Source organism: Chiloscyllium plagiosum, chromosome 4 (genome assembly GCF_004010195.1).
Source record: "Chiloscyllium plagiosum isolate BGI_BamShark_2017 chromosome 4, ASM401019v2, whole genome shotgun sequence".
Lineage (NCBI taxonomy): Eukaryota > Metazoa > Chordata > Chondrichthyes > Orectolobiformes > Hemiscylliidae > Chiloscyllium > Chiloscyllium plagiosum.
Window position 1 is genome coordinate 95,585,283 of NC_057713.1, and position 27,887 is coordinate 95,613,169.

At 40.0% G+C, this 27,887-nt stretch overlaps 1 protein-coding gene across 2 annotated transcripts in view; it reads right to left on the reverse strand.

Moving 5' to 3' along the window:
- tshz1 (teashirt zinc finger homeobox 1) overlaps positions 1-27,887 on the reverse strand; it is a 309,670-nt gene that overhangs the window by 70,172 nt on the left and 211,611 nt on the right. Inside the window, exon 3 of one of the 2 annotated variants that reach the window (XM_043688639.1) lies at positions 3,289-7,520. The exons of the other annotated variant lie outside the window; for it this stretch is intronic. The gene's annotated coding sequence lies outside the window, so the exon portion shown is untranslated. Of the gene's footprint in view, positions 1-3,288; positions 7,521-27,887 lie in introns of those variants that run through there. 2 annotated transcript variants of the gene reach the window in all.

Below are 27,887 nucleotides of genomic sequence, written 5' to 3' on the forward strand. Positions count from 1 at the left end.
AATTTAGGTGCAATCTATCCTTCTTGTACAGGTCACTTCTACCCCAAAAGAGATTCCAATGATCCAAAAATGTGGATCTTTCTCCCATACACAGCTCCTCAACCACGCATTCATCTACTCTATCGTCCTATTCCTGCCCTCACTAGCTTGTAGCACCGGGACTAATCCAAATATTACTACTCTCAAGGACCTCCTTTTTAAATTCCTGCCTAACTCTCTGTAATCTTCCCTCAGAATCTCAACCTTTCCCCTTCCTATGTCTTTGGTTCCAATGTGGACAATGACCTCTTGCTGGCCCCTCTCCCCCTTGAGAACATTCTGCACACTCTCCGAGACCTCCTTGATCCTGGCACCAGAGAAGCAACACATCATTCTGATTTTTCACTGCTGGCCACAGAAACGTCTGTCTGTACCTCGGCCTAGGGAGTCCCCTAACACAATTGAGCTCTTGAAACCAGACGTACCCCCTCATTGCATTAGAGCCAGTCTCAATATCAGAAACTTGGCTGTTCGTGCTACATTCCCCTGAGAATCCATCACCATCTTGGCATTCCAAGTGTAATACAAAGAGACTTGTCCTGACCTGATTGATAGTAGCAAATTATTCAGTCAAACAGCCTCTTTTCCAACATCCAAAATATTTTAAACTCATAAATAAAAATATTGGAAGAGTAGTTTTTGTTCAAAACATTATAGCTTTTTAAAAGCTCCCAATGATTGTTCTCTCGAGATTAGCTTTCAATGTCTGGAAACCTGAGGGCAAGCCTAGAGAGTTGGCAATATTAAACTAAGCTAATTTCTCATGGTCAAACATGTCCTGCCATTGAGACTGGGCATGGATCTATGCAACAAATCCCTGATGCCAGGGTTTCCAGACATGGGTCAATAAATTGAGATTGTAACATTGGCGAGAGTACCTTTAGAGTTTTTCGGTTGAAGTGATTTGTTATGATTAATATTGCAGTTTGTAATGTGCAGATTACTTGGTGCCTTAATGATGATATAATGGACACACATTAAAACTATCCTTGTTCATTAAGAAAAGAATTGGGATTTGTGGCACTGATGTGTGACATTTTGTATTTCCATGTTCTTTTTCTTGAATATTTAAGCCCAAACAAGTTGGTCAATTTCATTTGGTCGTAATGAAATGTTTTGAGGTTCCCAGGAGTACAAAGGTTAATTACATTTGGACTAAGAAACAGTGATTAACAGCTTTAAATTACATGCATCAGTGGCATGAGTGACAGCCTTTTTAATAATCACTCACTGCCAATGGTCAGTGGGACAATTTTAAAATGATACGATTAAAAAAAGTGAACATCTGAACCGAAATACTATTGCACACCCTTATCTGCAACAGAATAGGGCACTATTTCATAGAGGGCACCTTAAAATTTGTAATCTCTGTTAAACATAGGCAACAAGTATGTAACTTATATCTTTCCCTTCTGTGAGTGCAATAGATTATGCATCATTTACTTATGGAAGTTCTTATTGAAATGGTTGACATCAGCATTTTTGTAAATCACAAAGCCATTTTCCCATATCCTCTCATTTTCTTTAGATATAGAGGGCAGCCCTATATGCTAGAATTGTCCAGCCAAGCAGTAAAAGTAACTAAGGTCAGGTCATAAAGTTACATTTTGGAAAGGGACCATCTGGTTTCCAGACCAATTGAGAATCACAGGGAGGAGCTGACTTCTGCTGGACAGGAGGAAGGTGATTTGGCCAAGTCAGAGATGAGAGGAGCTAACTAGTTGTGCTGGTGAAGCAGTCCAAGGTTGGATTAATGGTGTTCGAACACGTGTTTAATTGTGAACTCAAGGTGGTGTGTAGTTAATGAGATCAAAGCAGGTTCACCCATTTGTCAATGATATTAGGCCTTGCTGAGATTAATATGTTCAACTGATGTTGCTCTTTGTTACAAATGTTTAATTAATTTAATATGGGGGGGGTTCTAATATTACTTTAGTGATCCAGAATGTGAGTTATCAGAGGATTAACTTTTGAAAAGTGTTTACCTGTCTATACTTTCACAAAAGTTTACACTTGACACAACGATAGCATAGTTATATATCTCAAGGTGCTTCATGGCAACACCACCGTGGAAAGTTTTATACCACAAAAGATATTGGGATTCATGACCAAAGCTTCAAAGAGGTAGGTTTTAACTAGTGTCATAAAGGAGGAGAAACAGAAGTTTTGGAAAAAAGTACAGAGCTTAGGGCCTTGACAGTTGAAGTATAGCCATTAATGATGGAGGGGTAAACACTGAGGATGCTCAAGAGGTCAGAATTGGAGGACTACAAAGACCTCAGAGGGTTGAGGGTGAGAGGAAAATTAGAGTTGGAGAGGGGCAAGACTATGGAAAGATTTGAAAATTAACATGCTGTCAGATGGTGAGTTGTTATAGGTCTGCAAGTAAAAGGTAAAGTCACCCTTGTCTTACCAAACTATAGGACTGCTCTCTCATTAGAGGCAATGATAAATGGTGATGGCTTAACTGGAGGGTCACTATGCCTTGGTGAGGGGAGAGATTGAGAAGGAGAATGTTTCATGGTAACTTTTGCCAATGTGGCAATTGAGCCCACATTGCTGGTATCAGTCTGCATTGTAAACTAGGTGCGCGGTCAGCTGAGCTAACTGACTCCCTAAACAGGAAAGAAGGCTGATTAGGATGCAGCCCAGCATAGTTTCGGACATGCTCAAGTTTTTAGCATGTAGAATTTGAGATATTCACTGGTATGTGTTGGAATGGCCAAGTCTAAAGATAACAACAGTGTTAAAAATAAAAGGTATTGTGTACAAAGCTTCAGAATCAAAGTGAAATGAGAGATTTCTTTTTACACAGAGCATTGTTCTCACCTGCAATATATCAATTGAAAGGGTGATGGAAGCAGATTTCGTGGTAACCTCCAAAGAGATTTGAATAAATACCTCAAAGGAATAAAACTGCATGACTATGGGCAAAGAACTGACGAGTTCTCTACTGTAGCTGGGTCAAAATCCTGGAACTCACTTCCTATACTGTGGGTATATCTATATTCAAGGATTGCAGCAGTTCAAGAAGGCAGTTCACCACCACCATCTCCAGGGCAAGTAGAGAAAGGGCAATAAATACTGAAAGTAAAGAGAGTTCTGATGGTACCACCACAACGGTTTGAATGGTATCCTCTAGAGTCAGAGGATTCTAAAATGCTTTTTAAAAATTTGCAAAAAGAATAGATGAAAGCAGGAAATATTGCTTGTAATAAGAAACTGACAAAATCAACTACGGTCTTTTAATTCTTTTAAAAGTGAAAATGGGAACAATAATGGAATTTTTATCCCCAGTGTGCAATACATTTTGAAATAGTAGCTGGTCCCCACCTCCCAGACATCAAACGTATCTCTAGATGACACAATGAGCGAGCTTATTACATTCAAATAAAATTGAAGGAGATTGAGCTTGAATGTACTGATACTTGGTATTAAAGATGTATCTACCACCCGTTACAGGGACCAGTGCAAAATCCACACATCATTAAAATAAAAGTGACAGGAGTCATTTGAGCATGTTTGCGGCATCAGAGACAGCCTACAACCACACCATTTAGGAGTTTGACTTGACATTTCAAAGAACTGCATGGGATATTCTGACATTTATCCACTCACTGGCTTCAAGGCACAAAGAACAATTCACAATGACTTAAATATCATTACAGAGTTTATTTAGCCTGTTGTAGCAAAAAAGATCCATAATGGTAGTAACATCTTTATGAAACATAAAAAGAGCCATTTTTTGATTTTTATCAGAGTTGTGCTTGGAAAATCTAAATATATATTTTTATCATACAAATGATTTTTTTCTTTTGTTTTTTTTTCGTAAATAAGTGCACCAGTTGTTAAACGCATCCACCTTCTACACACATCACCACCTTCAGAGAAGTGCAGTCCAAGTTGGCTTGAAAATGAAAGAAAAGGGGAGGTGCCCTCACAACTCCAGAGAAAAGTTTAAAGTGGGTCTAAGGTGGAACCTTACAAAGCAGTCATTAAGCCAAAGAAGCAAGGATACACCGTTCAATTGCAACTATTGATTTAACAAATAGAAGGAAATGCAGGAAAAAAGCTTTTCCACACAAAGTTTTACCTCCAATTTTCACCATCATTTATCTAAGCGTTTTTTTTTAAAGATTTGGAGGTCAAAAGGGCATCTCTGGCACAAAAATGACTTTGTATAACAGAAAACAGTAAAGTGTATAACCATCAATGAGAGAACCATAGAGTCTAGGAACAAAATAATGAAGAATCCCAGTAAACACAGATAATCTACAATCAATGTTTTAAGTTATCACATCTGAATATATTACACATATGTATATATATTTACATATGTACAGTCTTCCCAGAAAGGTGGCAGTGCAACACTAAATTTTTTTGACTTAAAAAAAAATCAAGGAAACACATATTGTACCTCAATTTATGTACAACAGACACTGTTATGTTCTGTTATTGTCAGTATCTGGAATGCAAATATACAACATGCCATCATAGAAAAAAAATGGGACTCACTGCCACACATAAAACCTTAAAGTGAAAGCAGATCAACACAAACCTAAGAAAACATATCTGTCAAGCAGTGAAGTTTAGTCCCAGAGCAAGTTACTGATATCCACCCCCCCCCCCCACCCCAAAAAATGGAGCAGCTAATTGAGTTTCTCACTGAGAGGACACTACTGCAAATGTATCAGAAATTGCAGATAATGCATGGCATGGTTAATCATCCTGCAACACAGTTGACCTTGGAAATAAATTTCACATTATTACTTTTCATTTCGTAGTCTGCTTGCAGGGTGTGTCAGGACTGCTACAAGTAGCTATTAAACTTGGCTTTAACATGTTAAATTCTTCCAGTCCCAATTCTGACATGCCAATAATATGAACTTTTTAATGTGAATCAGTTGGTTTTAATATCAAAGAGATATTAGTCATGTCAAAGAGCAGACACATGACTGATTTCACTCTCCCGGCCACAACTGTTATCACATGCATAACATTGGGATTGCTAGATGCCTGGAATTCAGGGGCAGAAAATCTACTTTTCTCTTTAAGTCATCTGATTAAACAGACAAATAATGAAATGAGTTTACACTTGTGTAAAAACCATTGACTCGAAAGAAAAATGAGTCAGGCTAACAATTTTGATTCAATTACAATGATGTACAGAGAGCATTTTAATTGACATCTTCCCCTTCCCTTATGACTCCTGCCAGTTGGTACTATTATTGCTGCCTGCATATCCTAGCTAAAGCCTTGATGGATAGACGTATGCAGGCACACAAAAGAACCTATTTGGACTGGTGTGTCAGCTCATCTTTATCAAGTGTTGTACAGGTATATTTTGCTGCCATGCTTCATTACCCCAGAATGGTACGCCTGAAATGTTTGACGGTTCTGCCGTCTTCCCTTTCTGCTAAAAGCCTGTGTACATTGTTAGGGAGCCTTCCTTTGTGAGTTATGAAGTTACGTCAACCAATTGCTATTACATTCAGCAAGAGGATGAATCGACACCTTGGAGGGAAACTATAGATGTTATTTCCCCAGTTTAGCTCCAGGCAGGTGAGCAGTGTTAACGAGGTACCCCTTACCTTAATGTTGACAGAAAATTGTCATTGCTCCGACACAGCCACATATTGGCTGGAACTTATGCAGAATCCTTACCCTGAAGTCTGAACGCACACGCTTTTCTTTTTCGTTTATTGGTATTCAGTTTGATATGATGACCCAGAGTTACCCTGGACCAGCCAATCAAGTGTCCACCTTGCCCAACTTACTTTTGGATGCTCAATTGCAACATAATTCACTTTGGAATTAATAATTCCGCATTCAGAGCATTCACTAACAATTTCTTAAATCCCCAGATTCTAGGATAAATGAGGCACTCATTTTAATATCCATGTTGTCTTATCAGCACATTTTAACATAACTTTCCGTGCAGAAAATCACACAAAAAAAGTGGTTAGGGCTTTTGCCTGAGTAGCAGATGTCTTATTGTTATATCCACATACAGTCCATAGGTTGGTCCCAGTGTTGGATTGGGATGTGCCATTTGGCACTCAACTGGCATCACAAGCTGCCAGCTAAGAGATCTCTTTAGCCACATACCAACAGACACGCCAACTCAGCGGTCCTGTTTAGTATCCCGATCCCACATCCCTACTTTGAAAAATGTACTATTCATAAATTTGATGCTATAAATCATCAGTTGGATTTGCCTTCATGTTCCAGCACAGCACAAGATCAATGGTTTGACAGAGCAGTGCTGAACATGAAATGGATCGAAGCAGGACACATTAGCATACTTTAGGAGCAGTCTGATTTAAGTGTCCACCATGTCATGATGCATTGGATCTCATAACCCACCACTGCCCCCACTCCAACCTATGGTTTCTGTTGTCGACTGTGGTGAAACATGGACAGTAAAATGTTGCACTTCCCTAACACGTCAAAACCATCCTTATGTAGGATCACAACATATTCTGATAATGCAGATCGGCAGACCGTCCTTTTGGATAGCAAACCCAATGGGAATCGCTCACTGTGGGGGAGACAAAGCAGCCAAATTTGTCCAGTTGCTCAGATATATTATATTATAAAATATCCCATCACCAAGAGTTCCCTCGCTGACATGTAAGGAGTCTGTTAATCCAGCACTGTGGTATTCATTTTGCAGTCAACCCTGCAAAGTGGTGTAAGACTGGCTTCAGTCACACTGCTTGACCAGAATGTATCTTGTGCAATGGAAAACGACAGACTGACGGTCCCTTGGACAGAATAGACCTTTTGTGGGACTTTTTTTTCTCCTTTGTCTGCTGGCGTGTCGGGATCGAACCAAGCCCCTGAGATCATAACCGCAAGCAATGAGTCCAGAGCCGACGTGGGCTATGAGCAGCATGTTGTTCCCTCCCGCATGCCCATCTCTTGCACTCTGATCTGATTAGCAGCTACCTCGGTAGCTCATGAAATATTTGCATGTCCATGCAGCTGAGCAGCCTGCTCACCAGCAATGAATGTGTCAGTTAGGTGCTTCGCAGTGAAAAAAAATCTTCAAGATGAAAGCATGGGGAAAAAAATGAAGGTCTTCCTCTCTTTCCAACCACCCCCTCCTCCCCTCCACCCACCCCTGCTCCTTTGATGGCAAAAAAATCCATCAAATTAACACATCAGTGTACTTGAATGTAATCTCCAGGGTTCAGCGCAGTGCCTTCTATCTGCTCACACAGGAGGCCAGAATGATTTATCAATGCAAACCTAATAGTATCAATATGAATCTAACTAAAAATCAATATTTCATTACCAAATTGTTAGTGAGAATGAAGAAGAATTGCTGGAGTCGGAGCATTCTCTAGGGTAGGTGCATATGGAGTTCAATGTGACAAAAAGAGTGATGCATGACTGGGGGCCGAGCAGAGGACATCAGGAGGACAGGCCACAAAGTGGGCAAAATCTCAGAACAGCTCTTTTCACTTCTTCTCCCTCTGTAAGAAAACAAAATCAAATGGAGAAAGCATTATAATCAGAAACCTTCCACACAAAGAACAGGATTACAGAAAAGGAATCGCAAAGTTCGTTTTTTTTTTAACTGCAAGACAGTTTCCAGGTGATGCTATCAAAGTGAGTAACTTGCGGTTCCACCAATTGCTCACTCAGTTTGTGTCTGAATTAAGTACTGATAATTTTACATCATGGAACATGCATTTCCTGAAGACAATTAAATTACTGCACTGCAATATGTTTTTCTATCTAAAGATAAAAATGCACTTCCTCCATTCTTCTAATGTTGCAGAGCACTGTTTATTTAAAGATCTAGCCTACAAGGGCATTGATGTTATGATACAGTTATAAAAGACAAGTATATGGAGATCAGCCATCATTTTTTGGAATGGTATGTACTGTAGGTTTGAGGGGTTAAATGGCCTATTGCTGTTCCCATATCCTCCATATTTCATGCGCAGTGTGATATAATTTGCCAGTTCTCACTTCACATGCACTTTAACTAGTTTGTGCAAAAGTAACATTTTAAAAGGGTTATTCTCTTTCCTTGTTACAGTTCTGCATGTCAAGCAGACCCTCCCTGACCAAGTAGCAAGTTGTTCTTGAATCTCCAGCCATTGCTACGGTTTTGACTGCTTATGTACTAACAGATGTCAGCACTCAGTAGTACTCTCCCCCTACAAACTTGTCCAACATCCTGCCAATTCTATTCACAGGCATCAGCCACATCACCTTGAACAGCCTACTTGTCTTTGAGGCAGAAGGTGGTGGGTTCAAGTCTCAGCTACAAAAACCAGGTTGAGACTTATGTGATAATGAGAGAGTGCCTTGTTCCAAGGATTGAGGCCCAATTTACCTTTTGAGTCAAGGTAAGAGATCCTCTGACATTACTCTGAAGAACTGGGAGTTCTTCTCCATGTCCTGATCAATAGCAGTTATGTGCATGAACTTGCTGTGTGCAAACTGGCTGCCATGGTTACATAGGAAACAGGAGGAAGAGGCCATTCAGCTCCTTTAGGCTACCCTGTCATTCAATTAGATTATGGCTAATCTTCACACTTAATGCCATTTTCCTGCAATTTCCCCATATCCAGTGTAATGTTTAATACCTAGAAATCTATTTTCAATGTACTCTGACTGAGCAGCCACACCCATCATGAACAGAAAATTCCAAAGATTCACCACGCAGCAGACAGGAAGGACCTTTCCCTGTGTTGTACTGTTCTGTGTGCTATGCACTGAGTGAAGAAATTCCTTCTCATCTCAATTCTTAGTGGAGCACCTGTTATTATGAAACTGTGTTTCTTGGCTCTTGATATTTGAGCCAGGGGAAATACCCTTCCTGCATCTTCCTTGTCCAGCCTGTACGGATTTTGAACACTTCCATATTCATCCCCTGTCATTCTTCTAAACTCAAGACAATATAGGCCCTGGTTCCTCAATTGTTAAAGGATAATTCTGCCATCGCAGGGATCAGTCTGCATTGCCTTCCAGCATTCCAACATTGCAACAGTGACAACGCTTCGGCAGGATGGCTGCACAGCCTTTTTAAAATGTTGGAAAGCTACAGTACAGAATGAGCCATTTAGTCCACGTTGTCTGCATTAGTTGAGGTAAAAGGTAGCTGCCCATTCTAATCACACCTCCTTGTAACCAATCCATAGCCTTGCAAGTTACAGGACATCGTGTATCTTTTAAACAGGTTGAGGGTTTCTGCCTCCATCATCAAACTGGGCAGTGAATTCCAGACACCCTCTTGATGAAAAACATCTTCCCTCATTGTCTCCTCTAATCCTTCTACCAATCATCCTAAATCTGTGTCCCCTGATAACTGAACTCTCTGCTAAGGGCAACAAATATTTCTTATCTACTCTACTTAGGCCCCTCATAATTTTGTACATCCTAATTAATTCGCCCTTTTAGCTCCTCTATTTTAATGACTATCCAATCTTTCCTTACAACTGTAAGTTTCCAGCCTGAGTGACATTCTTGTAAGTCTTCTGACTTTTGTTATGTGGTGACCAGAAATGTACACAAAATTTCAGCTGTGGCTTAACTTGTGTTTCGTACAGTCCCAGCATTTTAGCCCTGTTTTTGTATTCTATACCTTGTCTGATTATGGAAAGCTTTCCTGTGCTTTCTTTACCAGCTTATCGGTCTGTCTTGCCACCTTCAAATATGTGTAGACATGCACTCAAATGTTTCTCACTTCCTTTACCCCTTCCATTTATTGTGTATGCTTCCCAAATGCATTACCTCACACTTTTCAGGATTGAATTCCATTTAGCACTTTTCCACCTCATCGGCAAACTATTGATTTTCTGGAGTCACAGCTGTCTTCATCATTATTATCTACATGGCTATTTTTGTGTCATCTGCAAGTTTCCTAATTAGGCTTCCCACATTTAAGTCCAGATCATCAATATATACTACTAACAGCAAGGAAGCCAACACTGAGCCCTGTGGAACACCACAGGAAATCACCTGCCTTTTGCAAAAACATCCATCAGCCATTACTCTTTGTCTCCCATCACTGGGACAATTAAGCTTCCAAGTTACCACAATTCCCTCTGTGCCACAGAATTTTATGTTTCTGACCAGTCTGCCTGCGGGGTCTTGTCAAATGCCTTATGGAAATCCATATAGTCGACATCCACTGCATTATCCTCATCAATCCTCCTGTTTTTCCTCCAAAGAAAATCAATTAATACATGACCTTCCCTGTAATTTGGTACCTTTCTAATAGTCCATCTTGTCTCTCAGAATTGATTCTCATAATTTGTCCACTGGCCTGCCTATAAACTTTAGGCCTATCACTCACACCCTATTTGAATAACAGTACAACATTTGCAGACGTCCAGTCCTCTAATACCTTACTGTACCTAGTGAGGACTGGAAAATGATTTTTAGAGCATCTCTTACTTCCTCACTGGCTTTCTTTAACAATCTGGGTTGAAACTTTATTGCTGGAACAGCACAGCAGGTCAGGCAGCATCCAGGGAACAGGAGATTCGACGTTTCGGGCACAGGCCCTTCCTGAAGAAGGGCCTGTGCCCGAAACGTCGAATCTCCTGTTCCCTGGATGCTGCCTGGCCTGCTGTGCTGTTCCAGCAATAAAGTTTCAACTTTGATCTCCAGCATCTGCAGACCTCACTTTCTCCTTAACAATCTGGGATATAGTCCATCCTATCTTGGCAAATTATTCACCTTCAAGATTATCAACCCCTCCAGTATTTTCTCTTGCATTATGCTTATTTTATCTAATATTTCACACTACTTCTCTTGACCTAGAATGTCTGCACCTAACCTCAGCTTTGTAAAAACAGAGCCAAATTACTAATTAAGAACCTTGCCCACATCATCTGCATCCATGCACAAGTTCCCTTGCACATCCCTGATAGGCTGTACTCTTTCTTTAGACATCCTCTAGCTCTTAATGTATTGACAAAATAGCTTTTAGTTTTCTTTGATTTTATCTGCAAACTTTTTTTTCATATCCTCACTAATGCTTTCCAATTTTCCTTTCTTACTTTACCACTGTACCTTCCATTCTCATTCACATTATTGTTTTTCTTTGAGATTCATCAGACTTTTTCTACTTTATCTGAAACTGTATGCTTCTGAATAACAGGAGGTTCCAGACTTGGCAGTACCACCTTTTATTTTGTGGAGACACGTCTACATATTGTTGTTTTTGAATGGCTCCTATTGATTTGACATTGGTTTTTCTTCAAGTAGCTGTATCAAGCCCATCTCTCCCCAATAACCTTTCAGTTTCTCAAATTTGACTTCACTCGAATTTAAAGTTTTTACTCCTCTTCTATCTTTGTTATTTTCTCTAATTATACTAAATCTAACTATATTATGGTCACTATTTCCAAAATGGTCATCCACTGCTTCTTCATGGACCTGACTGGCTTCATTTCCTAAATCTAAATCTCTCGTGGGATTTGTAACCTGTTGGCTAAAAATGTACCCTAGAAAGCAGCTCAAGAGTTTTGTGCTTTCTGTGGCTTTCACACTTATCATACACCAGTTCGTATTTGGATAGCCGAAGTCCCCAACTATTATTGCGCCTTTTTTTGGCACTCAGAAACATGCCCACACATTTGCACTTTGCCTCTCTCACAGAACTTGGGGTCCATAGTACACTCCACACAGTGCGGCAGCCCTTAATGTTTCTGAGCTCAACTCATATGGCCTCATCAGAGCCTGACTTGAAACTAGTTATTCTATTAGAAATATTAACTCTGATTTCTTCCCTCAGATGCTACCAGACCTGTGATGTTTTTGTTTCAGATCTTTAGCATCCACAGTTCTTTGTTTTATTTTATGTTATTATGGCCTCATTTGATAATTCATTCGGTATATCATCTCTCCTCAAAATTGTAATTCATTCTTTAAATCAATAATGCTACCTCTTTCATGTCAACTCTATTCTGATTGAAAACTATATCCATGAATGTTGACCTGCCATTTTTGCCCCTCTTTAAGTCAAGTGGCCATTATACCAACGACACCATGTTGCTATATGTCTACTTGTACATCAGCTGTACTTGCTATAAGCCTTGTGTTTACATATTTACCTTTAACCCTGCCAAATTCCTGTGCAGTACAAAATTTAACCTTTGCTCCTTCTGACTTTTAGACTCACTTGTTAAGTTTCCCCCCATTCTCTGTTTCGAACCTTACCGAACTGAATCCACCCTACTTGAATCTGATCTTGGGTTCCCAAACCCTGCAAATATAAATTAAACTTTAGCTAACAGAATGAGCAAACTCTCACTGCAACGATATTTTGTACCTGCTGAGCACCACCTTCTCAAGGGTAATTAAAGGTGGCCAATAAATGCTGGTCCAGCCAAAAACACCCACATCCAAACAGATTTGTAAAAAGTCTTATTCAGGTATGAACTGTCTGGCTTATACAGACACACCTTTCCTGGATTGGTATTAATGCCTCAGAAATCTGGTGCCTTCACTCCAATACCAAAACCTACACATCCTTAATTCATTTCATCCAAATAACTCCAAATGGAAACATCTACAGTGAAAATTCATGTTGTATGCACGCACATAACTGTGCATATGGACACTGAGTTGGATCACCAAGCTTTTTACTTTGAAAAAGAGCTTATATTAAACACTCTATAGGAAAACAGGAAGATATTACATTAACGGATAAACTGCAGTAACTGTTAATCAACAATCTTCAGGTCATTTTTGCTTAACATCAAACAATCCAGCAACTCAGTCTATTCCAGCTGACAGATGAGCTGGCCACATTGGTAACTCAATTACTAGTAATAAACATTGAATTACTATGAAATAATTTCAGATATCTATGTCAAAATAAAACATATTATACATTTTTGATCCATCCCCGGAATAAAATAATAGTTAGACGCCGGCAATATTAAAGCAGAATTGATTAAGTTTTTTGTGTCTCCTTAATATTCTTTAAAAGGCATTGTATTTACAAAAATAAAATGTTGTTCAAAATGCTTTTCTCTTGTTGGTCAAAATAAATTGTATCAAATTACTTAACTGCTTTGTAACAATTGATGTTGTTATACCGAGGTATTATCCTTTCAGATGTGATGTTAAACTGAGATCCTTTCTGCTCTTTTAGTTATATGTAAAAGATCCACTGCAATCTCTTGTAGATTAAAAAAAGCACTATCCTGAGGCCAATATTTAACTCTCAATCATCAGACTTTAAAAGTTTAGTTTGTATCACATTGCTATTTGTGGGGCCTTGCTGTGCACAGGTTACACATTGGTGACTTCATTTTTAAAAGAAAATCACTTCATTGGCTGTGAAGCGCTTTGGACATCCTGAGATTATGACAGACGCTTAAGAATTCAAGTCTTTCTCACTCGTGCTCTCACTCTCTCTTCATTCCACACTCACTCCCTTCTCATCCATCACTGTTAACAAACTGTTTTACAGCAGGCTGGAATACATTGCTGAGGAAACAACAATCCATCATGGAGAAATACAGCAGGTTTTTGGGGGAAGAGGAATGATAGAAAGCTATGGAAGGAGAGAATGATGGCAGCAGTTTAACAAAAGAAGAGTTGTGGAAAATTACCTGAAGGGAAGAGGTTGACATTGTTAATAAGCATAAGTCCAGAAATGGAGAGTTTCGATGACACAAATTGGTTACAAGTGGATTCAAAAGGGGATTCAAAGTTGAAAAGAAAGCTTAATAAGGATTGTCAGGGTGTGGAAATATGAGAGGGCAAGATATAGATGAAACATTAACACGTAGGAGGATGGGGCTAGATTGGGAGATGGATTAGGAAGAGTAGAGAACAATGGATAATAGAGCATCACAGAGAGTATAGCATTGAAAACAAATAATATAAAATATGTGAATATCTTTAATCCTTAAGCAAGGAATCAAAGAGAATGTGAAGGGTAGAGTGGGTCCCTTTTTTTCTATTCATCTATGATATGTGGGTGTCACTGGTTGGCCAGCATTTATTGCCCATCCCTGCAGTCCACCTGCTGTCAGTTTACCCACAATGTCATTGGAGAAGGAATACCAGTATGCAGTTTGAAAAACAATGGGCTAAATCCTAGATTTCTTTAGCTAAGAGCAAGTGGCATCAAATGTTTCGGAGGGAATCTTGCTGTGAAACCCTTTAAGATTTTTCACAATACCTCAGTAAATGCACCCTATTATCTACCTACTCTATATGCCTATGGCATCCTTTGTCTGATTCTAGCCCCATCTTACCACACGTTGCAGTGAGAACAACTCACCATTGAGCAGACATCTACCAAAAGGCCGGTATTCCTTGCACTACTGCTATCTTTAAAAGCCTGTTGTGCCCCTGAACCTGCCTCTTCAGTCTGGAGCTGCCCTGCACAGTTACTGAGAGTTGTCCAAAACGTGGCAGACGGGGGATATTGGTGCCCTGCATTGTAGACAGGACCTAGAGGTTCTGCTGGACAATGGGGTGCAGGTGCAGGACTCACTCCTCCCCCAGGGCCAGCTGTGAAGGCCACAACAACAGACAAAAGTCAGCCATGTCCAAGGTTGTCACCTTGCCAAAGCAGTCTCAGGACTTTAGGAAGAAGGTGAATGTCCTTCTCCACTCTGCCAATGTAAGTTACAACAATTTTCGCTCCAAAACCTCATGCTCAATCTATCTCTGTACCCACTTCTCAACAAGGATCATGTTGATCCACTTTCACTGTTGATATCAACATCTTCCCTTACTCACCATCAACCACCCAATTCTCCAGTGCCATTATCCCCTGTATGCCCTCTGCACTGTCTACTTGGGACACCTTATTAGCAGCATCTAAAGAGACAGCTGTGGAACCCACTTATATCTTCGCAAATACCTGCTTCTCTCTCAATCCAGGAGGAAAATAGTCCATGATAGGGAAGGAAGAGCCAAAGCAGTAGTGGGCTCTCCAACATTTGGCTCTTTACCCCATATGTGGAGAGTATTCAGACTCTGACCACACAGAGTGTCTGACTGTATCCAAGCCTCTGGGCTTGTATCAGAGGTGGCCCTTGACTTACTATGCCAGAATCCTTTGAGCAAAGACTATCACTTTGACTGGACTGAAGACTGCTGACAACAATTACACAGTATCTGGTTTTGCTTCTGTGCTAAATGGCACTGTAAGATAGTAGTAATATGAGCCTGGTGTTTCTGGCTGATGGTGGAAAAGTGAACAAAGACAAGGCTGGGATGCTGTGAGCATCCAAGCAGGCTCAGTGTGAGTGAGCACAGTGACAGTCAGCTAAGAGCCTAGAGAAGCAGCCTGATCCAGTCTATGAGCTGGGTGCATGTCCCTGAGTGCATAACCTCCTTGCTGTAGCATTATAATGATAGTTGCCGGTGCAGTGCAAGGTTCAGCAATGAAGTGCAGAAACACCCTCTAAGTGAATCTGTGATGAACACTTAGCATTCTTAGAGGCGAGGTGCAAGGATGTAGAAGGATGCAGAAGTTAAGCTGCAGTTAGACAAAACCCTAGGTTCTTGTATTCTTATATGACACTTGTGAAATAAGTGATTATGGCAAAAAAATTGCAGGAAATATGTATTACCAACTAACATGTTTTTCTCAGCACTTAACATATTGAACTCAAGAAACAGCCATTTCACAAACATGTCTCTCATTTTTACCTTAACATTGAATGTCACAAAAATATTGAAGTTCATTTGAAGTTGATGATCATTAATATGTCATGAACACATTATGGCTCCATCATTAATACATGGCAAGTGTTTTAGTAACTTACAGTACAGGGCAATAAGTGTGTCACTGATTCTTGGACCCATTGCAACATCAGCATCACAGTTTGATTGCCAATGAGTTGGAACATTGAGAATGCAGAATACCCATTACTAATCAATCTTTTTCAGATTCAAACCCTCTGGATAGTATTTCTTTTCATTGCACATCATGTTCATATAAACTTATTCAAACATGATTTTAAAACATCCATTAAGGCTTTAATGCCAGTCTATTACCAGTTCCCTACCTGAAGAACTCAAATCAAACCAAAGCTATTTATCTCCTAGACATTCCTAAGTACCTCAAAACAAAAGTCCTTCAAAAACATGTGAAGTCCAAATGTGCAAGTATTCAGTACTTACAACTACAGCCTAGGCTGTTCTTAAAAAGTAGCAAACAAAGGTGGCATGGTGGCTCAGTGGTTAGCACTGCTGCCTCACAGTGCCAAGAACCCGGATTTGATTCCCACCTTGGGCGACTGTCTGTGTGGAGTTTGCACATTCTCCCAGTATGGTTTCCTCTGGGTGCTCTGGTTTCCTCCCACAATCCAAAGATTTGGAGGCTAGGTGCATTGGCCAAGCTAAATTGCCCATATAGTGTTAGGTGCATTAGGCAGGGGTAAATATAGGGTAGGGGAATGGGTCTGGGTGGGTTACTCTTCAGAGAGTCAGTGTGGACTTGTTGGGTTGAAGGGTCTGTTTCCATACTGTAGGGAATCATTAAAAAAATGAATCTAAAAAGAACAGATTCTGTCAGAACAAACTTAAATGTATGCAAAAATAGAAGTTGTTGGAAAAGCTCAGCAAGTCTGGCAGCATCTGTGCAGAAAAATCAGAGTTAACATTTCCAGTCCAGGGACCCTTCCTCAGAACTGACAGAAACCTAAATATATCCTTGGTGCTGAGGCAAATTTACCAGAATTCTACAAGAGTTGAGGGGCCTCAATTATGTGGAGAAGCTGGGACTATTTTCCTTACTGCACAGATTGTTAGGGGAAGTTTAATGGAGATGCGCAAAATGATGATGAGGTTTATGGACTAAATAAGGACAAATGGTTTCTAATGGTAAGACGGTCTGTAAATAAGGGCCACTGACTTAACATGTGCCAAAAAAATGTTCTGGAGGAGCTAAATGAAAAAATTGTTTTATTATTTTTCTGAACTTGATCATAAAATAGTATGACGTGAGAACTAAACATACTTAACTTTATATGCAAAAGGTTTATGGGACCCTACATTATCCCCACAAACATTTTGTAACAAACATAGCCATCTTTGAAGACAACTGAATTATATCTCAAGGAAGAATCTTCCAACAGTAATAGTCATTGTTGGTTATGATACCTCTTTAATTTGAAATCCTATATCTCTTAAGAGCTGGAACCATTGTACAAGTTACATTTGAAGACATTTTCCCTTATGTATGCTTTTGAAAAGACAGCCTGTCACGTACTTTCTTCCATTGATAACTTTTATTAACACCAGTGCTCACTTCAGGAAAGCCTTATGTTGAGTAAAATAGACTTTGTCTGCAGTAAAGCACATGAAAGGGAAATATGAAACTGCAACCCCCATCTTCAATCTCCCAACATATGTGCATTAAACAACAATGTGTTAATTTATAATTTTCACATTTTAGCAAGTGACTAAAAAGACTCACTGCAATCTGAAGTAGTCATTAATGTTAGTGAACAGCACCAACAACATCACCATTATTACACCAACAGACAATGTTCTGTTCATTAACAAACATACAGAACACAGAGGGATGACTTTGTAATTGAGTGAGACTAATAAGAGTACATCATTTAGCTGTGTGACAAATTGTGCTTGAAACCCCAACACAGGAAATTCACATTTTGTCTTAATAAATAAATTACACGGGCTATGTATTATACATAATTTGAATCCTCAAGGACTTCGGTGATATATAATGCAGAGGATCAGTCATTTATTTATCAAGACCAACTATGAATCTTGCTATGTTTGAGTGCAATGATTTAGAGCACATGTTGCAATCTGTGATTGAGAGAATGGAGGGTATTTATTCATTTGATAAACTCAAAATGCAATCATCTGAAAGTGTCAGCATTTAGTCATGAATTTGGTTACATTTCCCCACTTAGCACAATGACAATCAAAGCCAGACAGACAATAATGTTATTGTAATGGGTTACAGGGCAGTACAAGAGCAATGTGTAATGCATCAGTAGATGAAAAACTTTCTACGAGTTCCATACCCCATGCTGTTGTGTATAATTATTGGCTCAGCTTGAGCATACTTAGTGTGGATTAACGAACATTTCAATTATAAAAGTGGAGGAACCCAAAATAAGATTCACCTTGGGCATGTGGTTTTCAGACCACTCCTTAATTACAATATCTGAAAATATGTAAACGACTCCTTCCAATTTACAGTTTTTTTTCCTTGACACTTTGGTTTACATCTTACGTTTGCTTTTAATTAAGAAATATGTAGAGCTGTGAAAAAAATGAAAATCACAACAGCAAAAATCCCTGGTGTTTTGTGCCAACAGCAGATGTTTGTTAACAGGCTGACTACGGAGTAAACTCCATACCACTTGGGGATATAAAGGAGTGTTGACAGATTTAGGTTCATGGGGCTAGAACTACTGAAATTCAAGTGTGTAACCTAAAGATTTCAACAAGAGAACCCTTCTTATATTAATAGAATCAGACTTTAGTTTCACCTCCAAAATATCCTGTTACAAGCCATTACTTGTCTTCCACATTTTTCTTGTTCCAAATGTAAGATCTGCCACCTAATAAAGTTCCATTAAACAACTGGCCATAATGTAGCTAACAACACTCCTAAGGAGTCAGCATTTAATGAAAAACCTCTCTGGGTTTATTCAAGTTGAAGCCAAGTTTTGATATTTTCCTAACTGAAACTTGAGTCATGGCCATAATAGTCCACATTTTCTCACTCCTTCTCCCTACTGTGTGCCCCATCCTCCACCATAACAACAGTTAACAAAGGAATCACTGGACACCATTTAAATAGCTAGCAAACACCATATACTAATAGACAAATAAATTCTAAATTGAAGTGGCTTTCTTTGTTGATGAGGTAGGAGAACAAATGAGTTACCATGGGCTTAACCTTACTAGAAATGGACTGTCACTTCCATTGAGTTTTACGAAGAGTTTCTCTCCTTAATGCCTAATGGGTTTTCTCGCACTATCTTCCCAAGTTTGCCTCACTAATGAGGTACCAACCCACTATACTCTGTCAAAAGCTAGTCTAATTTCCCGGTTGCTGCAGGTGTACATAGTCACCTCTGCCAGTATATCTTAGCATTACAGGCACTGATGCCATGTTTAAAAGGTCTCTATGCACCCAATCAAACACTGTTGGTCTGAAGCTGCCCTGCAAAATTTGTGACATTTGCCTCACTCATGACAGATAAGGGGAAATTGTTGCCCCACTTTGCAGTCAAGGATTTGGATGTCCTGGTGGATGCAGAGTTGTAGGGGAGGACCAGCCTGTTCACTCAGGGCCAGCAGAGGAGGGCACAACACCAGACCATGCCAGCCTGGCCTGAGGTTGCCACCAGGATCAGTGTGGTCTCAATCGTCAGAAAGAATGTGCAGCCATGCCACCAGAAGATCAATGACCTTCTCCACTTTCCCTCCATAAGTGCCACTGTGGTCTCTCTGCTCTATTACACTCACTCTATCTGTGCACTATACCCACCTCTCACCAAGGCCCATCCTCTGCCGTACTCACTATCACATATAATATCTTACTTCACTCACCTCACCCTCTCAATCTCTCCAAACTACTATCCCTGCTTGAGATCTGTGCTGCCTACTCACTTACTCATTGCAGATTCCTCACCACCTTTCACCCACCTGCAGTACCAGCTGGGCATGCCATTTTCAACTCAAGTCAGTCTCTCCCTTTCTCTCATTCAAAGAGAAAATAGCCTATAGAAAGTCAGCAAGAGCCAAGGTGGCCAGTGGAGCGCCCAACATGCACCTCCTCACAAGGACAAGATCTGACTACAGAACATAGAACTGTACTGCACCTGCACTGGGCCCTTCGGCCCACGATGTGCTGAATATGGCGCCAAATTGAATTAATCTCTTCTTCCTGCCCTTGCTCCAAATCCCTCTATTCCTTGTTTATTCATTTGCTTATTTAAAAGCCCCTTAAATGCCCCTATCATATCTGCCTCCACCTCTATCCCGGTAGTAGATTCCAGACTCCTACCACTCTGCGTAAAATACTTGACTGTCACAACTTCTTTGAAATTTCCCCATTTTATCTTAAATGCATGCCCTCTAGTATTAGACATGACGACCATGCAGCACACTGACCATGTCTAAGCCTCTGGACTGATATCAGATGACACCCGTTACTTACTGTGCCAGAATCCCATTCCTGAAGGCTTAATTTGATGGAAGACTATTTCCCTTAAACCTTGAGACATAGCCATTTGGTTGAAATGCACCCAGTGTGTTTGGCACATATACAGTTGACATATGTTGCAAGTGTGAGACAGATGTGGCAGAGTGCTGTACAACATGTCCATCCCCTTGATTGATAACTGCTGGCAAGTATGACAATCTGTCTGGCTTTGTGTCTGCGCAAGACAAGAACAGTCCTGTGAGCCATTAAGCTCTGACTGAGAGAGAAAAGTACAAAAAGGCATGGCAGGGTGCTGTATATGTCAAAATAGACACAAAGTGAGTGAGCACTAAGAGAGCAAGCAATGATTCCCTGAGATCCACCCTGGCCCAATCCATGTGATCAGTGCCTATAACTGCATGGAACAGTCCTTGTAGCAGCATTGCAATGAGAAGTGTCAGTAGGATACAAACTGCAAGGGCAGTGCAGAGATGTACTGTAACTAGATTGGAGTTGTGCCAAGATGATATGGTGAGGCTGGACATATCAGATATCAAAGTTTGTGCCCATGAAGGCTACTCAGAGATGCTGTGTCAGTCATCCAAGATGGAGGTCTGGAGGAACAGTTAGTGAGCTGTGGTAGGCAGGTAAACACTCTGAATTTCATGTCAGGAATTCTGGCACCTAGTTAGTGGGAGAATGGGAAAGTTCCTACTAATAAAGATAAGATTAGGTAATAATGGGGGTGATAACAAGCACTAACCCAAGCAAACAGACCTCTCACTGGCTTGCCAAGCAAACATGTTGGAAAAGGGGGATTGGTCTCATCATCAAGAAGCTCTTTGCTGGACATCTCACCTGATTTTCTCAACTTTCTCACAACTGGCCCATATCCTTCAAGGGCTGGGAAAATTCCAGTGGGAATAAATTGAAGGTGTGCCCAAGTGCTATTTTCAAGTTTTATTTGTTGTAGGCCGATCAAGCAACTTAGTTGTCCAAATTTTTGTGCAATATTTAGAGTTTTATTCAAGTTATCCTATTATTTACGTATATTGTGATTCTATATATTTAGAATCATAGTATCCCTACTGTGCAGGAAGAGACCATTTGGTCCACTGAGTCTGCACAAACCCTCGGTACACTATCCCACCCAGACCCACCCCACTACCCTATCCCCATAACTCATCATCTCCCATGTGTAACCCACTTAATCTGCACATCCCTGGACCCTACAGGAAAACTTAGCATGGCCAATCGACATAACATGCACATCTTTAAACTGTGGGAGGAAACCAAAGCAAACCCACGTACATATGGGAGACCGTACTAACTCTACATGGACAGTTATCCAAGGCTGGAATCGGGTCCCTGCCACCATGAGGCAGCAGTGCTAACCACTGAGCCACCACGCCGGCCCTTATGTGGAAGACAAATGATTGAACAGACAAGGAGAAAAACAACAGTAAGATGTACTGATAAGCTTAGATGGAGTGAGGTAGGAGATGCCATTCACATTGGTATTGACCTGCTGAATGAAATGGCTCATTTCATGACAATAAATTCAGATCAGTGTATCCAGGAGTGATCTATGGATGGGACTCAGTATGAGTTAGAGCAAGAACTGCATGGTTTTGCATAAGCTCAAGTTTACAGAAGGTAGTTGGTGGTACTCCAGCCAGGAAAGCATTAAAAGACCCAAACTATGATAATGAGGGGTAGCACATGTTAAAAATGTAGAATCTTCAAAGTGGTCATCTTGCATTGAATGCCACTATAAAATTGATTCATTTTGTAGACAATTTAAAAATTGAAAGAGACAAATCTGAATTTCTGAACAAATTTGATGGAATTTCCAAAATAATTTGAACAAAACATTTGATAGACATTGGCAAGGATAAGTACATGCAAGTTCACATTCTGTTCAGTTTCAATGAGAGAGAAAGTTTAAAAACAAACCCTAAAACTGTTTTCAATATTATTCCTGACCAGTTCTCCCACCTACCTCTCTCCATGAAATTAAGCTCAAGTAAAATCTAGCTCGTATCTCCTAACTCATGCAAAGTATTCGTCACCCATTCACTATCCCATATTGACTTCTGTTTAAGCAATGTCTTAATTTTAAAAAATGTAATCTTTGCTTTCAAATCCAAGATCTCACCACAGCCTATGTCACCTGCTATGTATCCAGTCCTACAACCCTCAAAAGATATTCACACTCCTCCAATTCCAGTCTCTTGAGCAGCCCTGATTTTAAACACTCCACCATTGTCAGAAATCAGGAGCTGAAGCACGAAACTCTCAAGTTTCCATCCTGAGCTTCTCTCTCTGTCTCTCTCTCTCTCTAAAACACACTCTCCTCCTTTAAGAAAGTCTTTAAAACTAACTTCATGGTCCAAGCTTCTTATCTTCTACCCCAACACCTCCTTGTGCATTGATAAAGCTCCTGACAGAGAATTTGAGAATGGTTTGCTCCATTGAAAGTCCAATATAAATGCAAGTTATTGTTATTACTGTTCATTGATTGACAGATAGAATATGGTCTGAAATAAACTAAAGAGAAGAAATTGCATTTATACAGTGCCATTCACATCCTAGAACATACTAAAGCCCTATTGTACGGAAGAGGTTGATGAAATGTTGTCAGCATTGTAAATGTAAGGAGATTGCGATCAAATTGATAACATGCTGTGACAAACAGAATTGTGACAAATAAAACAAAGAACTGCAGATGTAATAGAGTCAGAGAGATATACAGCACGGAAATAGACCCTTCGGTTCAACTCATCCGTGCTGACCAGATAACCTAAGTTAATCTAGTCCCATTTGCCAACATTTGGCTTACATCCTTCTAAATTCTTTCTACTCATATACCTATCCAGATGCGTTTTAAATGTTACAATTGTACCAGGTTCCCACCACCTCCTCTGGCAGCTCATCTCACATACACGCCACCCTCTGTGTGAAAAAGTTGCCCCTTAGGACCCTTTTAAATCCTTCCCCTCTCACCTTAAACTTGGGTCCTTTAGTTTTGGACTCCCTTACCATGGCAAAAAGACTTTGTCTATTCACCCTATCAACGCCCCTTATGATTTTACAAACTTCTAAAAGGTCACCCTTCAGCCTCTGATGCCCTAGGGAAAATGACTAGTTAACTAGATAATGTTTTCCAGTGATGTTAATTGAGGAATAAACTTTGGTCAGGAGAAAGAAAATTCCTCTGTTTTCAGATAGTGACATGAGATTGAATACATCCAAGAAGACAGACAGGTACCTGGTTTAACATATTATTTGAAAGAGAGCAGGTCTGATAGGGCTGCACTCCCTCAGAACTACACGGTGAGTGTCAGCCTACATTTTAATGCTCACGTTTCCCGAACCTCCCCTGCCTGATTGAAGAGGCACAAGTGCTACCCACTGAACACAACTCATGCCGAAGTAACAAAAATTAGATATGGCCAAGAAAGTAAAGAGTAATTCCTTTTGATCAAAACTCAGGAGAAATAAAACGATAGCCTCTTGCAAATTCAGGCACAATTCACATTGTTACAGTCATTGTTTCCCAAGTCAGAGGTTGTAGATTCAAATCATATTTCATGACATCTGTACATTATCAAAGATTGCAGTCAGTCAGAGGTGCTGTCTTTCGTACAAGATGTTAAACTGAGCTCCCTTGTACTTTTTGAGATTGGACAAAAATATTCACCAATGGACAGACTGCAAAACTGTTTTCCTGGCCCACTTCTCAACCCATAGCTGCCCGAAAGGACTGACTGATCCATTCTGTAGAAGAGTCATTGGACTCAAAACATTAACTCTGTTTCACTCTCTACAGATTTGTCAGAGCTGTTGCACTTCTCCAGCACTTTCTGTTTTTATTCCAGATTCCCACGCATGCACAGTTCTATGCTTTTAATTAGACTGATTGATAGTTTATTTTGCATGTTGTTTGTGAGGCTGTTGCATTGAACTGATAGTAGCAAATGGCAATCAAACTGCAGGACTGCATGCAAGTCATAAGATACAAAGCATGTTGGGATGTCAAAGCACAAGAATAGGGAGCAGAAGTTCATTTCTCTCTTCGACTCATCTCCCTGCTGCCTATCTGCACCCCATAACCTTAACTCTCTTGTCAACCACTTGTCTCCGTGTCAATTACCCTCCCCCCATACCCATTTTCAATTACTCACACTTCTTGCTAGCATCCCACCTAATAATTATCCAACTCTTGGCTTATCATCTGCTATCTCTTTATTTACTTACGCCCGTTTTTCTATGACAGGGCTCCATCTCCATTTACTCTATTCACACCTCCTCCAGCCTGTAATCAGCATTAATACCAGCTCTTCCTAGCTATTGCCAGTTCTGACAAAGTGCCACCGTTTCAGACTTCCAGCATCCACAGTTCTTTACGTTTATAGAAGATATCTAACCTAGCCTCCACAGCTCATTGAGGATGAGAAATGCACTATGCAAATGCAAGTTTATTCTGACTTTGAAGCTTTTTAGCTTTGATTATTTTGTAAATAGGGAGTTAGTGGTGTAAACATGGTGCATTTTAAGCTCAATGATACTGCAACAAAACACTCCTTCAACAACAAGAGCTTCGGTAATACAAAATGCTGCAGCAGCAGCTGGATAGATCATCAGCTTTCAGGTCTCTGCTGATGCTTCATAAATATCTGCTGGGTGAAAATGTGCCAGGTTAACTCACTCTGAATTTTGCAATTCCTTCTACTGGAAAAATACGTTACCTGGTCTTTGCTCAGCATCATGATCAATCTCAGGGACTTGGAGGTCATTAGTGAGATGAAGAATAATATTGTAGTAAGGTTAAATAAAAATTATGGTAAGGGACATTCATGAGAAGGAGGAAGCAATTGAATGGAATAGCAACATTTCATCTCTACTGCATGATGCTAAGTGGCATTATTTTTCCTCCCCCAGTGGAAATACGCATCATGCCAAAGTCTACAGAAGTAATTTAAACAATCTAAAATGATAATCCAGTTGTCTAGCAGCTTGTAACTGGGGGCAGACAGACATGCTGATTGAAAGACCTGTCTCTTCTCAATTACAACCCATTGTACAGCCCCACTTCAATATTGCTAATTCCATCCTTGTCACAAAGTTCAAGGCTTTTTTTTCTGATTCAAAGGCAGTCAGAGGATCTAACAGCATTTGTTGTGAAAATGCCTACCATGATTGTACAGAAGATAGATGGAGAAGTGAGACTCTGCAACGTTTGCAAACCGAATTTGGAGCTCATCATGTAAATTCCAGATCGCAGAATGGGTTTGATGATCAACTTGGGTAGGTATCGGGGAATGAAAAAAAAGCATGCAGTCACTTCATAGCTTGAAATAAAAGCCATTTTGTAAGGTAGGCTACAGCACATTTAGCAAGTCATAACACAGATTGGTTTCATAACAGTGTGAATATTGCGAAATGATTGCCTTGGCAATCATAAGGTTTCCAATGGTAGGCCACTGTGAAAATGCAGGAGCTTGTTCATTACCCCACAGACATTTATGTATTCACTTTACATGTCTATTTACCACAGTACCATCTCTTGCAACCCTACTGTGAAAGAAGACTAAAACCTGTCTGTAAAAATAGATGACAGAAAGACACCTTCAAACCGATTGCAGTCTTCTGAAAAAGTCCTACACAACATATTACAAGAATTAAAGTTAAATTAACTCATCAATTTTCAAAAAAGATGTTCCAGTATGTATTAATAATGTCCCAATCATTGTCTGAAATATACATAAACTAAATATATATGGTAATTTGATAGCATGAAAAGTCAAAAGAAATACCAAAATGCTGTATTAGCTTGTTCTTGTTTGCTTCTTTTTGTCTGTTAGACTTGCATATTGTACTGGAGAACTATCTTCCCTTTCAGTTATTTGCTTGAGGGATTAACCCACTCAGTACTGAAAGCTTTCTCTCATTTCAAGGACTCTTCTTTCTGTCATTTAGTCTCTTTGAATGCCATTGATCAATTGTGAAAGGTGAGGAGGTCAGGGGTTAGCTACCAATATATCATCGATTGTACTATAATTCTGCAGTTCTTTCCAAATTGTTGCCTTTATGATATTTATTGTCATATAAAAGTTATGTCCCTGGTGATTTAATATTGCAACTGTACATTCTTGTCCTCAGAAATGTCTTTGTTACCTCCAGACCCAAATATTTCAAAGCTTTTATCAGTCCCCTCATTCCTTGGCCCATTTAGAAACTTCATCTCATCTGGATCCATCCCACAATGCTGTAGCTATAATCTAACTTGTAACAAGTCCTTTTCACCTATTACCTTCTGGTACTCATTTGCTCATTGACTTATATTGGACAATGGAGTGCCAGGGCTGCAATTTTTATAATGCTCAATGTTTTAAAAATCACTTTCGTGGCTTTGCACCACCCCCTCAACCTCTGAAATCTCTCTCTGTCCCACAACTTTTAAAGATATCGGTGCTATTCAGTTCTGGCCTCTTGTGTAACTTCAATTTTATTTTGCCTGCCATTCCGTCAGCTGCCTTGGAAGTTAATCATTGGAATTCCTATCTCAAACCTCTCTGCCACCCTATCCTCCTCTCCTCCTTTAAAATGCCTCTTAAAAACAACTTTTTTAACCATGCAAGGATGTCTCTTCAAGACTTGGTGCTTCATGGGAATTTTAATTTTAAAATCACTGAAACCGAAACACCTGAAGAGATAGTAGGAGGAGTGACCAATGCCTTTGAACAAAGGAGTGTTGAAGGAATGTCTTTAAGGACAGAAGAGATGCAAAAGCAGAGAGGTTCAGCAAGGGAACTCCAGAGTTTAGGTCCGAGGCAATCAAAGGCTCAGCTGCCGATGGTGTCTTCCTTTGTTGATTTTAATAGGTGAGCAATGTAATTGCCAAACTCCCCAGGTAATCATTTGATAACAAGTTTCAGTTCCAACATGTTATATGTAATATTTCTTTTGCACTCCATTTGTGAAGGAATTGCATTATTGAAGGAAAATGAAGCTTGAAACACATTGACCTAAATACCCAAGGATGAAAAAGTTCGAGCTTTTGAATATCCAAACTTGGAAAAGCAAGAATTATATCATATCCCTCATTAATTTGCTACTGACCCAGCTTTTTGTGAAGGTACTTACTTCAGGACTGTCAGTGTTCGCTGTCATTGCTCTATTGAAACTGACAACAGCTTTTGGAGTCCACTCGTGTGCAGTATAATGTGGAAATCCAGAAGTGGCTGTGTTAGTGATTTTACATTTCCCCAGCGGGAGCGCTATTGAAGCACCACAAGAAACATGGCTAGAAGGACTAAATTTAACAGAGGTGGCAGGAGTCTCTGGCTAGATAGCCAACAAGATCCCAGACTTGGCTCTTTTTAAGAAGGCCTGCCACATAATGTGCCACTCAGATACTTAACCAGACAATAGTGGGCCCTCCCTGACATCAGTAAGGCGTTCGACAAGGTTCCCCATGGGAGACTGATTAGATCTCATGGAGTACAGGGAGAACTAGCCACTTGGATACAGAACTGGCTCAAAGGTAGAAAACAGAGGGTGGTGGTGGAGGGTTGTTTTTCAGACTGGAGGCCTGTGACCAGTGGAATGCCACAAGGATCGGTGCTGTTTGTCATTCACAAAAATGATTTGGATGCGAGCATAAGAGGTACAGTTAGTAAGTTTGCAGATGACACCAAAATTGGAG